At 42.8% G+C, this 12946-nt stretch overlaps 1 protein-coding gene across 4 annotated transcripts in view; it reads right to left on the bottom strand.

Moving 5' to 3' along the window:
* Nucleotides 1–12946, bottom strand: part of MAPK8 (mitogen-activated protein kinase 8) — a 116094-nt gene that overhangs the window by 57598 nt on the left and 45550 nt on the right. For all 4 annotated transcript variants that reach the window (XM_074999903.1, XM_074999907.1, XM_074999905.1 and 1 more), the window contains exon 2: nucleotides 5528–5619. The gene's annotated coding sequence lies outside the window, so the exon portion shown is untranslated. The remainder of the gene's footprint in view (nucleotides 1–5527; nucleotides 5620–12946) is intronic.

Below are 12946 nucleotides of genomic sequence, written 5' to 3'. Positions count from 1 at the left end.
AACCTGCCACCATCCCTGACAGATTTTTATTTATAATGTATTTGCCCCAGATCCCAAAATGGCCCTCTCAAGGATTGAACTCACAACCCTGGGTTTAGCAGGTCAGTGCTCAATCCACTGAGCTACCCCCTCCTCCCTTGAGCAAACTCATGCATGGAGGGCTTCTCCACCACAAGCAGAGCTGCGTAATGATCCCTGCTCCTCCCTCAGAGCTATTCCAGGTAAATGCTCCAGTCCTTTGTCCTTTCCCACATTCCCCCTCCTGCTTGTACTCCAACCCCCACTCTGCTGCTTCATCCTACCTTCCATCCAGCCCCCACCTCACTCATGCCCCCATCTCATTCCTCCTCCTGCCCAGACCAACCACACACATACACCTTGCTTCTGTATATTGAATGCATAATTTTTGGTCTCACCTGTGAATGTAGGAGGCCTCCCACAACATCTACTAACCCAAGTCCAACAGAAGAGTTAATCCAACATTGGGGATAAGTACTCACCCATGGAGCCCTCCCTCCTTACCCTGTGGGGCTGGAGTTTGAGAGGAGTCTTTTTCCTACTTCACAGTTGGGGGCACATCTGTGAGGGTTTTTTCACCTCACTTGGCGATTAGGTCAATGAGGTGAAGGTGGGGGAGTTATATTTGTAGGGTGGATTTTTTTGTGCTTCTCACTAATGCGTGGTTCCACATGGATTTTTCTGTGCATCAATGCCCTCCGACCCCCTCAAAATGTTCCCGACCCCTGATAAAATGGGTCAACACACTCTTGAGGAGGGAGCATTAATGGTTTCTGTCATATGGGGACTGTATACTTCAGGAGACACCTACAACTATATATGCAGATCACCTTTTTTGCTTGCATTGTGTTGTTGGAGAATGTGCCACCTCACTTATATAATCAGAAGGTCACATCAGTTAACCATTAAGAATGGGCATCATACATTTTTTGTTGTGTGTTCAATACTACCAGCAAATTGTAAATCCGCAGAAAGCATACAATTGACAGACAGACATTAGGGAATGCAAGCGTTCTGAAAACTAATATTCACCCCAAACATATTTTGTTTTTGCCACAGAACAAGAAAAGGTGTTTGCAAATGCTGTAGGAGACTGTATAAAGTTATAAGTAACAGGTTCAGAACAGTGCTTTTATTCTTAAGTTACATCACATTTATTCAACTAAAAGTGTTTGTATCTGACCTTGCGACAGGCACTATAGTAACAACAGTAGGTAAGGGAACAGTTTATCGTTAATACAGTAGTGTCTCGATTTCCGCATGTTCCCATGCACCCTCGTGTAACTTGAATCTCGCCTATGTTGGGGGGGGTGCTTTTTTACCCAGCAGAATGCACATTCTGCAGCTGGGGAAGCAGCAGGAGCACCTGCAGCTCCCTTTGAAAGGTAAGTCCTGGGGTTGGGGGGGGGGGGCAGTTGGGGAGGATTAAGTCTGGTGGTGGGTTGGGGCCATGGGAGTGGGACGGCGGGTTAAGCCTGGGGTGGGTTAGGGCTGCAGGGGAGCAAAGGTTGGTGAGTCAGGGCCTCGCATAGGTTGGGGAGGGAGCTGAGCTAAAGCCATGCTCAGGTGGTGAGCTGGGCCATGGGGGATTTGAACTGAGGCCAGGGCTGAGGTTGAACCAGAACCACACGGCTTGAACCTGGAAGAGAAGGTTGAGACAGAGCTGTGCAAGGAATAGTGGTGAGCTGGAGCTGCACTTGGGTGGCAAGCCAGCAGGGGCGTTGAACCAGAGCCACACGTGAGGGGTTTGAATCAGAGCTGAGCCGGAGCTGTGCGCAGAGGGTGGGCTGAAGTGGAGCCGAGCTCTGATGGTGAACCAGCAGGGGGTTTGAACCGGGGCCAGTTAAGCCAGAAGTGCACAAGGGGTGGTGAGCCAGAGCTGGCTGTGGGGGTGAGTTGGAGCTGTGTGTTGAGCCAGGGCTGGGGGGAAAAGGGATTTTGAGTTGTGCATTTTGAGAGTTTATAGTACTTTTTACAATGAAACCACATATGGTGGTTCCAGAGGACAATAGCTCTTGCATAGGTCAAAATGTTCACGTAGCCATTTTCCATGCAATGTTTCCAGTGACTTTGCCTGATTTAGGTGTTTAATTGTCTACAGATTTTAACTTTTTTTTTTGTTTTTTTGTTTTAAGTGCTCTTCTGCTGTTAACTGGAGCCATTTCTTTAGACCAGCTATTATATTTTTAAATAAGGAACCTGGATTGTGATATCTGTAGAAATATTTGTTTTTAATAGTGAAGTTGTTGATGACAGATGGCTAAAGGGTTCAAATAAATCTACTCTTTCAGATGTGGAAGATGGATGCAAAAAAAAATTCCCAGTAACAAAAATTTGCATTTCCTCCCCTCCACAATAATGCAAGTTGAACCTCCCTACTTCAGCATTCTGGGGACCTGACCTGTGCCAAAAGAGAGAATTTGCTGGACCATGGGAGGTCAATATTCTCTAGCATTACCAACACTCCCACTGCTTACTGGGCTTTTAGTGTTCTGTGCATTTATTTAGCTATAATTTACGCCAAAATGTCCTCTAAGAGCCAGGACTGGTGACTATAAACAAACTTTATGAAACCAGGGTAAAACTTGGCCACACCTATAAGTGGTTGTACAGCTAACCAAAACCATGCCCGACGATGGATGTTCTTGGATGAGAGTGCCAGACTAGAGGGGTTCAACCTGTACATGCAGATAATTCCTTTTAAAATTAATTGCTGTTAAAAGCTTGCTTTGTATCTGCCAGCAAAGTGAGATGCACAATAATAATAATCCCACAACAAACCACAAAGCCTCACTGATGTGGTCCCCCAGTGTTATGAGGGCCAACGGTATGGGAGGGAGGTAGGAAGGGAGTGAGGGAAGGTGCAAGAGTGGTGGTGTTGGGGGGTCTGGGCAGGAGGGGAGTATAGAAGCAGGCTGAGGGCGTGGGCCTAGATGAGAGGAAAGGTGAAGGAGAGTTTGGGGTGAGGTCTCTGGGAAGTGGGAGGCAGTAGCAGGGTGCAGGTTGGGGGTGTGGGGTGCAAGATCTGAAAAAGACATCAGGGTGGAGATGAGGGGCCTAGAAGGGAGGAAGGGGATGAGAGTTGGGGGTCAGTATGGGTGTGAGGCACAGGAGTTATCTGGAGACCTTTGCAGCATCCCCAGATGCACATGAATCTGCATACTCTCCCCATTCCCAGGCACTACCCTCCACTGCTTTGATTGCCTATTCTGGCCTGGGAGTATGCACCCTCCATTCTGCTGTGGGCCAGATGCTGGGGAGGTGAGCCCCAAGACTCAGGGTCTGGATCCAGACAAGCTGCAGTCCGCATCTGGACCACTGGCTGGGGGTACCCCACCTCTGATCTAGTCGGACATCCTGCATGGCACAGACTATATTTAGCGTCTGTGGTAACAACTGCAAACTGGATAGGACTTTTCAGTGTTTTCTCATACTAAATGTTTATCAAATGGAGTACCCAGTACACCATGGTCAGTAAAGTGCCACTATATGAGACAAAATCCCAGCCCCCAGGATCTTACAATCTAATAAAAGCAAATGCATAAAAACCATTTCTCGCTGAGACCTGAATGCAGGCTGCTGTACAAGTAACATTCACACCTGCCAGCTGAAGATAAAAATGGAGGTACCTTTTAGCACAACTCCTACTGATACTTGATTACCAAAACCTCTGATCTACAAACTGTTTTAATTAATACCCAGGGTATGGTAATCATAACAGCTATCCCATCAGTCTAGAACAGGGAAGGTCACGATACAACCCATGGGCCTTTTAATCCAACCCACTCCTGTGCACGGAGCAGTGCCACTCAAAGCAGCTAGCTGCTCCCTGAAACTCTCTGCGCTTCAGCAGAGGGAGGAGAGGATTTGCACAGTACTCCCACCCTCAAAATCTCTCAAGTTCCACTGGCTAGATTCCAGAATCCTACCCTGTGCCCATATCCCAGCTCCTGGATTCTGCACCCTGCCCCTTGTCTAAGATCACAACCCAATTCTGTGCCCTCCTCTCCCCAACTCCCTCCCAGACTCTGCACCCACTCCTACACCCTTCCCATGGGCCAGAGTCCTCTCCTGCACCAGGCACAAACCTCTCCAAAACCTAAACTCCCTCTCAGATCCCCCCGACTCCCTCCTGCATCCCAGTCCCCTACCCCAAACTCCCTTCTGAACCCAACCCCCATCCCAGACCCCACACCTCCACCACTTGCCAAAATCTTGCAGTGGCCCACCATCAAAAACTGTTACCTACCCCTAGTCCAGAATATACTACACACGAAGCTAATTAATGCTGTCCTTCCCCTAACATTACATCTTCGAATCAGCATCTTTACCAAGTTAATTTCTTGCTCATTCTGCTGCTACACTCCTAGGCTTACAGAAGGCCCACCTGTTCGTGCTGGGCCTTTCACCCCTTTCTTCCTTATCCACACACCTAGTTTGGTCTGTTCTGCGCCTTCCTTTCCATTCCCCTCCAGAGGAAGGGACAGTTTTCCCCTCACTCACCCAAAAAAATTTTGGCTAGCTTACAGCAAGCAGGTTTATCCAACCCTCAATCCAAATTCAAGATGTTTTTGCATCAAAGAGTTAAATAAGCGAGAGAAAAAAATTCTATTATATTTGGACTGTTCAGCTCGAGAAAGGGAACATTCAATTTAATACATAAAGTTTAAAAGATTATTTTTCAAATTTAAAATCTTTTAATCCTACCCGAAGAGGTTTTGTTAAAAGTTTTCACGGAGCTATTCCAATGTTACCCAAAGCAATTGTTGACACATTGCCTCGCAATCTGGAGTATTAGTAAGGTAATTTAGAAATGCCCCTAATGCTTCCAAATTCCAAGGATTATATGACTATCTGTTAATTGCACACACAATATCACAAATTCATGGCATCAACAGCATAATTATGATTCTGGTTTAAAAAAAGAATTGGGTAGGTGTCTGAGGGAGATGATTCACTGACAACCAGCCAACTGTAATTGTATGCCTGTGCCCTGTTGAAAAAATATTACTAGTTTAATTTCACAATCAATCATGACCTTTAACATTGGAAAATCAGGAGAAAAACAAATAGGTAATGAACAAATTAGCATTTAAAGTAAACCTGAAAAATCCATGCAATAACATTGGTGTAACTTAAAGTTAACCGTGTGTACTTGAAGTTAAAATTCTATATCCTTTATTGAATTCTTTAAAATTGTATTAACAGGCTTGCCCTCTATCTGAATGAAACAGAACATAACCCAAAACTATCCTATATCTTTCCTTTATTCTAATTAATCTGTAATTCAGTCAATTTCTTTAGCTGTATGTATAGCTAAGCAGTTCTTTTGTCAATTAAAGAGCCTTAGTGAGTTATGTTTTTGAATCCATCATACATTTGCACTGTGTGCCAAGTAACTCTGCTAATGGTGACAAATCTCCATATTGTAAAGGTGTACTTCATCTATACTGCAAATCAAAATGTTAATTCCACTGCGATTTTGCTGTTTCCCAAGCACCAAAGGTACCTTGCTCCAAACGTAATTGGCCTTCATAGACTTGAAATCTCAAACGTTCCTCAGGTGGTTGTCTTCTAATCATTCAATTTTATTTTCAAGCCCTGGAAGTTGAATAAAAAAAATGAGAGGCTGGTGAGCCTTTTCGCAGCACAGAAGTTTGAAAGTATATAAAAACTGTTAAGTGGAAGAAATATAAGAATAAGCCACTAAAAATAAACAGCCCTACTCTCAGTAAAGCTGAACACATCCTGCATGCTCACTAAGCCATGACTTCAGGAAAGGGGATTATTTTCAAACCCTGCACGGAAGATAAGGAGCTGAAAGAATTAATGAGAAACTTCTTATTAATAGGCACTTTGGAAGCCAAACTAAACACATCACAACACGAACAAACCAGTATGTTCTGCTAGATCTTTTTGGAAGTGTTGCATCTAACAAACAAGTGTACTGACCAGCTTTCGCTCTACTTTCTGTAGTTCATGTTCTGTCTTAGTCTTATAACTGTAAAATATATAATATAATGCATTTTCATTCCAAAGTGCAATCAATCACTGAAATATATAGACTGCTCTGCAGTGGAAGAACATTACTGTTTAAAGTTCATCATTCAGGGCATGAGAGAAGGATGGAAACCCAACTTAACTGCAAGATATCTGTTACGTACACAGGAACAAATACTGCATAATATTCCAGAACAGGAAGATGCTGAACATTTAATTAGGTCATCTTTTCAAAAACAGGATGCATTAGCACGTTGTGCAGTAAGGGATCAAGGCACTGAAGCAGGCTTCATAATGCTGTTGCAAAGGTAGGCCACAACTAATACTGGAACATTCTTTCAAGGATATTTGATGATATTTGATAACAGTCAAGCAACAGGTGCTGACTGACCACTCAATAGACTAGCCTGCCAAAACCATGCCTGCCTTGTCTCTGTGCTTGAAGAGCTGCCAGCCTCTACTATATCAATCGGAATGAGAGCACTGGTGCTCATTTCCACATTGTCCCACCCTAGCTAATCTGCTGCTCTTCCTCTGCCTGCATATTTAACCCAGATTTTGGAACTAAAGAGGGATTCAACTTTTTGTTGTCCGATTCAGGAAGAGGTGTGATTCTAAAAGTTTCAATTTTTTCAGTCTACTAGCCTACTAACCATTAAGCTCTGAAGGAAAATAGGCTTAAATTTAAGTTCCACATAGCCAAAACTGTTCCGTGCTCACTATTTCTATTGCCTTTTCATGTGGCATAGAATTTCTTCACTTGAGAAAAGCCTCTCGCCACCTAATTTTGTAAACACACTACGTAGAACAAAGCCCATATATTATAGCTCCTTTGGCTGCTTATGTATTGGTGCCTAATCTCCTGAAGTCTGGGTGCCTTGGGGTAGGGTGCTGGAATTGATTTCCTGAGGTCCTTTCCAGCTCTGTGATTCTATCACTCTATGAAAACAGCTCAGCATAATGCCAAGCTGAAAGAGCCTATGGACTGGTCTACACACAAAAATTAGATAGTCTTAACTACCTCACTTGTCCCTGGGGAAAACTTTGTATTTTGAGAACCGAGGTGAGATAGAGCTAATTCCAGGTGTATATGTGGTTATGTTGATGGAAGGATTCTTCCATAGACTAGCCACTGCATATCACAGAGATAGATTAGCCACTTCCATAAAGGTAGGAAATGTTTACATTATGACACTACAGTGCCATACTGTAACACTGAAATTTAAATATTCACAATATTAAAATTGTTAAAGTTCAGAATGCAATTAACCAAACTTAGCTTTCAGGTTAGAGACTCAAGGTCAGTTACAGACAACTAAACTTAATAGAGGACCTTGGATGACACTTTGCATGATAAACTTTATTTAAGAGAATGAAAGAGAATGAATTTAAAAGAAAAACAGTCAGTTAAGCAAAGAGGCAGGTGATTACTACTTACGTGAGTATGACAATTACACTCACATTCAAAGATAGAAAGGTGTATCAATAGGTGATCAGGCCTTGGACAAGAGAATGAAGTATAACCTTTAACTCTCTGGCAATTATGCACCATCACTCTTCTTATAACCCATTATTATACTAATTAACATTAAACCTACCAATTATCATATCAACATTTCTGTCCGCGCTTTACATTACACATTATTTAAAATAACATCTGTTCCAATGTCCCTCCCAATAGTATCAATACAGAAAAATTTTAATTTAACATTCCAAATTATCAAACACTCATTAAAAATCCTGATAAAACCAGTTTTAACCACCATACCAATGAAATAACCCAGGGTCAAGTCCCTGCTAACTTTTTCTTCCCATTTCACATCTCCAGCTGATCTCTAACTTTTGTTTACGTTGATAAATTCAATTTCCCACATATCTGAGGCCAAAGACTAACTTCTACTAATTTCTTAACCTAGCACATTTTATGTGCTATAACAGCGGCACTACCACAGCTGCGTGGCTGTACAGTAGATATATCCAGGCACTAAGAATATGCGATGTGCAGCTTGGGTAGACATCTTCATGAGTTCTGAACAAGCTAGTACACTGAAAATAGCAGAATGGCCTGAGCAACACAGGCTGCACCTTGTGAGAGCCAGCTGAATACAACCCCGTCTGTGACGTTAGCCTAAGCTGTTATGGCCACACTACTTGATCACAGCTACCACGTGTACATCTACACCTCCCTTTGGCAATACCAATATACCATAAGGGTTTAGTAATACATAATAGAAAACTAAACTAGGCAAACTTTTAAAATTCTTGTACAGGTAGTTTCCATCATTTGCAAGAGTGAATGTAGTTAAACTACATAAGATAAACTTGTCTGTTTAAAGTTTAAGATTTTGTTCCAGTTTCAAGCAATATTTATAGAAACACATATGGGAAGAAAGAAGATATATGGAATTAATTTTTTTCCTATTAATGAGAAGCTAACATTTGCCATCACCAGCAGGGAGTGTGCCAGACTGTTGTCACTAGTGATGATGGGGGAGGGATCCCACAAAGACCATCTTGCTTTTCCACTCTCAAAACAACTGTTGAGCTTCTTTCGTGGACATCAGACAAGCATGGTTTTAATACAGGTGTCAAAAAAATGTCAGGGAAAAGACATCCAAAAAGCAAACATTAATTTCTGAAACATTTTCCCTTCTCTTTCTTCAAAATACGTTCAAATTCCACCAGAAATGTTTCACTTTAAGACAAACTAATTGAGAACTATATTAATCAAATACTGCAGGCCAACACCCTACAACGATGTTACAAAGTTCTGAACATCTTCCTTGAGAAAGTGAGACTGAATACTGTCACCAAGCCCTTTTCAAAATATGAGAAAATAATGTAAATAAAAATCACTTTAACTGTTAGCTGTTCTATTGTTAAAACCTGAATTAGTTTAGGAAACACAGCTTTAAAATCAGAAATAAGAAATGCACACTTACGTCTCAAGATCATTTACCACTAGTGCTCATGATAATTTTAATTATCTTGTGGTCAAGAATAAGATCACCAGATACTCTGTTTTCCCCAAATGAGTCACAGCTTTTACCTGACATGGTCATCAAAGATGATGATCAGAACAATGAAATGTGCTTTTGCTGCTCCCTGTAGGCATACCACCTTTTGCTGTGGTCCCAGTGGCTCTCAAAAGCTAAGTAGAGACAGACTGGGTCAGCATTTGGAATGAAATCCCTCCCAAATTTGTCTTCAGGCTCATCTATTCTGCAGATGCTAGAGCTGAACATCTACAGCTATGCTGCTGTAGGTTATGCACTTACTGTATCATGAGGAAAAAAAAGTTCTTCCCAAGAAATGATAGCTAATAGAAGTAGGAAAAATTTCTACATCCATAGAACCATGCCTCCCCTGGGGTAGGTCAGCTAAATGAAAGTGTCAGGAGTCACACTTTCACACTCTTGTATTGAACTAAAATTTTAACAATGCATCAGGGCTGGGTGCCCTCAAGACATGATTTCGGAAACGGGATTCTGGTTCAGTATCAACTCAAACAAATGGAATGTAGAATAGGAGTTCGCACGTAGAAGTTTTAACCTTCAGTGTCCAGACCAGATACCAATTCTGGTAATCACATATCTTCCTAAATTCCCTCACACTTGCAAACTGGCATAGAATTCTCCATCACCTCCTGTCTTCAATTTCCATGGATATCCAGCATTTGGGATATCCTAAACCTGAGCTTTCACCATCCAAAATTTCCTACCTCTTTTACTTGTGTATAAGGTGAAAACAGTTCAGAGTTCACTGGTTTAAGGTTCAAAGTCTGTCACTGGTTTCTCCCGACAATCATAGTTATTTGTGAGTCACCTTCCCTAAACCCACTGACCTCCTCCAGGGTAGGGAAAGGGAGTAGAGCTGACCTGAAAAACAATTCATAGCTGCAAGAGGCAAGGACATCTGAATTTCTGTTGATAATGTCCATGTTGCTGCAAGCTCCATAGCTGGCCTCTTTGCTGAGCAGCTGTGGCCTCTGGCCACAAAGAGATGAACTTTAATAGCATAAGAAGCAGTACAGTCTAGTATTTTACTAACAGCAAGATATTTCTGTTTCTAGCCCAGGTGCTAACACTAACTCATTCAGTAACCTTAGGCTACTATATGGGGACAGAAATTGTGAACTATATATTTGCACCAGTGGAAATTGCTCTGGCAGCCACACAAACTTGCTTTGTCACTGGACATCCATTGGTATGAGTTATCTCAGTTCCCTGAGGGGATGAGCTTCAGCCAGAGCTGCTCTATTGATTTTAGTGCCTGTGTGGTTACATCCCGCTACCGTAACATTCAAAGCCAACAACCCCATCCATTGCTGTCCCACAGAGCAACAAAGAGGTAGCTGTGTTATTCTGTACTCCAACAAAACAAAGCAGCAGAAATGTAACAATTTAAAGACTAACAAAATGATTTATTCGGTAATGAGCTTTTGTGGGACAGACCCACTTCTTCAGATCAATTTCATTTGCAATGCAGACTGACGTTTATAGGAGGACCAAAAAGAAAAAAAAATTGCAATAAAAACTGACAAATCAAATAGGATTGAAGAAAGGGGGTGAGAGGTAAGGGGATGTTAATTGTCTGTCTGAGATAATTATGAGCATCAAAGGAAGGGAAGCAATTCCACAGAGCAACAGCTACTGTAGAAGTGGCTTGTATGGTCACCTTTCAGCAAAGCAATGGCCAAGGGTTAATTTGGCTTGAAACTGCCACCCTAGTCAGACACACATTCACATCACACAAAACAACGTGCAGAGCTCATTTGGAAGCTATTTTAAGAGCCAGCTACATCTATACATAGATCACTATTTCTCTGTACTGACATGGCAAGTGTCATTTATCCTTTCTGCCTTAGTTTCCCATAAGTGAAACTAAGATACCTACAGTAGCAGATAAATACAGAGGCTGCCCTTAACAATTGCTGAATTGCCATAAATAAGGATAGTAAGATAACTAGTTAATGTTATCAGAAATGCACAATGAACACTGCAAACACTGACATAATATGATCTTAAGCATGGCTAGGTACTGTATTGACTTTTTAAAAAATAAGTTAATATTTGTAAGCCCTCCAACAGCCACACACATCCATTTTAAGCTGGAAAGTTTCCCAGCTTAACAATCTTTAAGACAAGAAAGACTACACGGGCGGCACGCTATTTGAAAGCATCACTTTCAAACTGCTGCGGCTGGCATTATGCTAATGAGGCACTGCAAATTAAGGGCAGCACCTCATTAGCATCTGCCAAAGTGTCTCATTAGCATCCCCCTTTTGAAAGGTGGGGGCTAGTGTAGATATAGACACAATATTTTATATGCTTAAATAAGGCAGGCATGCTCTCAATTTAACTCTATCTCAACATAATTTTGCATCTGGGATAAATAATTACTCCTGCCTTCCAGGTCTTCCACTTTCATCTCTACTAGATGCCAAAATGCAATATATATCACCATTTTACCCAACTCACTTCCTAGTGCAAAGCCTGATGACATGTTTGCCAATATGAGAACACAGCCTGGGTAGATCAGCTGGCAGAGCATGAGACTTTTCCTCTCAGGCTCCTGGTTCCAAGCCCCATGGGGAGTTCCCGTCTTGCAATTACAAGGCAGTTCCCTTTTAGGGGTGGGATAGTTCAGTGGTTACAGCACTGGTCTTGTAAACGCAGTTATTGGCATTATTTAAAGAAAAAGCTATACTTCAGACAGTTAAAATGATTATTATATCATCAGGAATTAACTTTACATTATCTTTTAATACTGATCGCTGAAGAAAAATGATGATTTTTTTGCAGTGTCATGATATGAAGAGGCATCTTGATTTTATTCAACACCTAAGTTTACTACCAAACAGCTCCCTAGAAAAAGTGAGACAAGTCAGACAATGTGAAAATTTCCTTGGTGCATGTTGTAAAACATGTCTGCAGCAGTTCTATACTGCTTTTATAAATAAATAAAAACCGTGAATTGAAACAGAGCTGGAGGAGGAATGGAGGAGGTTGTCCAAGGTTTCCTTCAGTCTGCGTAGACTATGGATCGTGCCTTTCGACACTCCATTTGAGATCATCATTTGGAGCGAAGCGGACAGGGAGCTGCAGACAGGGGAGTTTAAGAGGGAGGAGAGCAAGTGAGCTACCAGGTGAGAGTGCTGATCTCTGGGTGAGCGAGCGTGTGCTTTAACTTCAGGCATTTGAACTGCCATTTTGATTCCAGGTGGGGGGAGCTTCAGTTTCAGTGGCAGCTGGCACCGCCTGCCTGACCCTTTGCTCACTTGATCAGCCTTCCCCTGTGTGACTCATAGGGGGAGGGCCTGAGAGAGGCCAGCAGGCTTAAAAGCCAGAGGCAGGAGCAAGCCGGGGAGCGAAGCGGACAGGGAGCTGCAGACAGGGGAGTTTAAGAGGGAGTGTGGGAGGGAGTGTGACAGAGAGGACTATAACGGTTAGGAAGACCCGCAACACCTGTGCCAGCGCTACTGCTGTCTCCTCCACTTGTGCCTGTAGCCAGACTGACTGCCTGACCATGGATGTTTCTACGCAGATCCTGGTGTGGTTCTGCAAGGACTGTGACTTGCCGTTCCCACTTACTGATACCCAGGCTGAGGGGAATATTCAGTGTGAAAGGTGCCTGCTGGTGGAATCTCTCAGGCGGCAGGTGGGGGAGCTACAGGAGGAGGTGGCCAGGTTGAGGAGTATCCGAGTCCATGAGCAGTTCCTGGATAGTATTCAGGTGGAGACTGCGGAGGTAACTGTCCCAGTGCACAGGATGGCTGATAAACCACTGGAGGAGGTGGACCAGGGTGGACACTGGCAGCTGGTTACTTCTCACAGCGGACAGTGTCCCACCCCTGCTCAGAACCCTCCCACCGTGGTACTGGAAAACCGTTATGCTGCACTTGATACAGGAGACCAAGAATTACCCC

This window comes from Carettochelys insculpta, chromosome 7 (genome assembly GCF_033958435.1).
Source record: "Carettochelys insculpta isolate YL-2023 chromosome 7, ASM3395843v1, whole genome shotgun sequence".
In the NCBI taxonomy this organism is placed as follows: domain Eukaryota; kingdom Metazoa; phylum Chordata; order Testudines; family Carettochelyidae; genus Carettochelys; species Carettochelys insculpta.
This window is presented reverse-complemented; position numbering and strand designations above follow the sequence as displayed.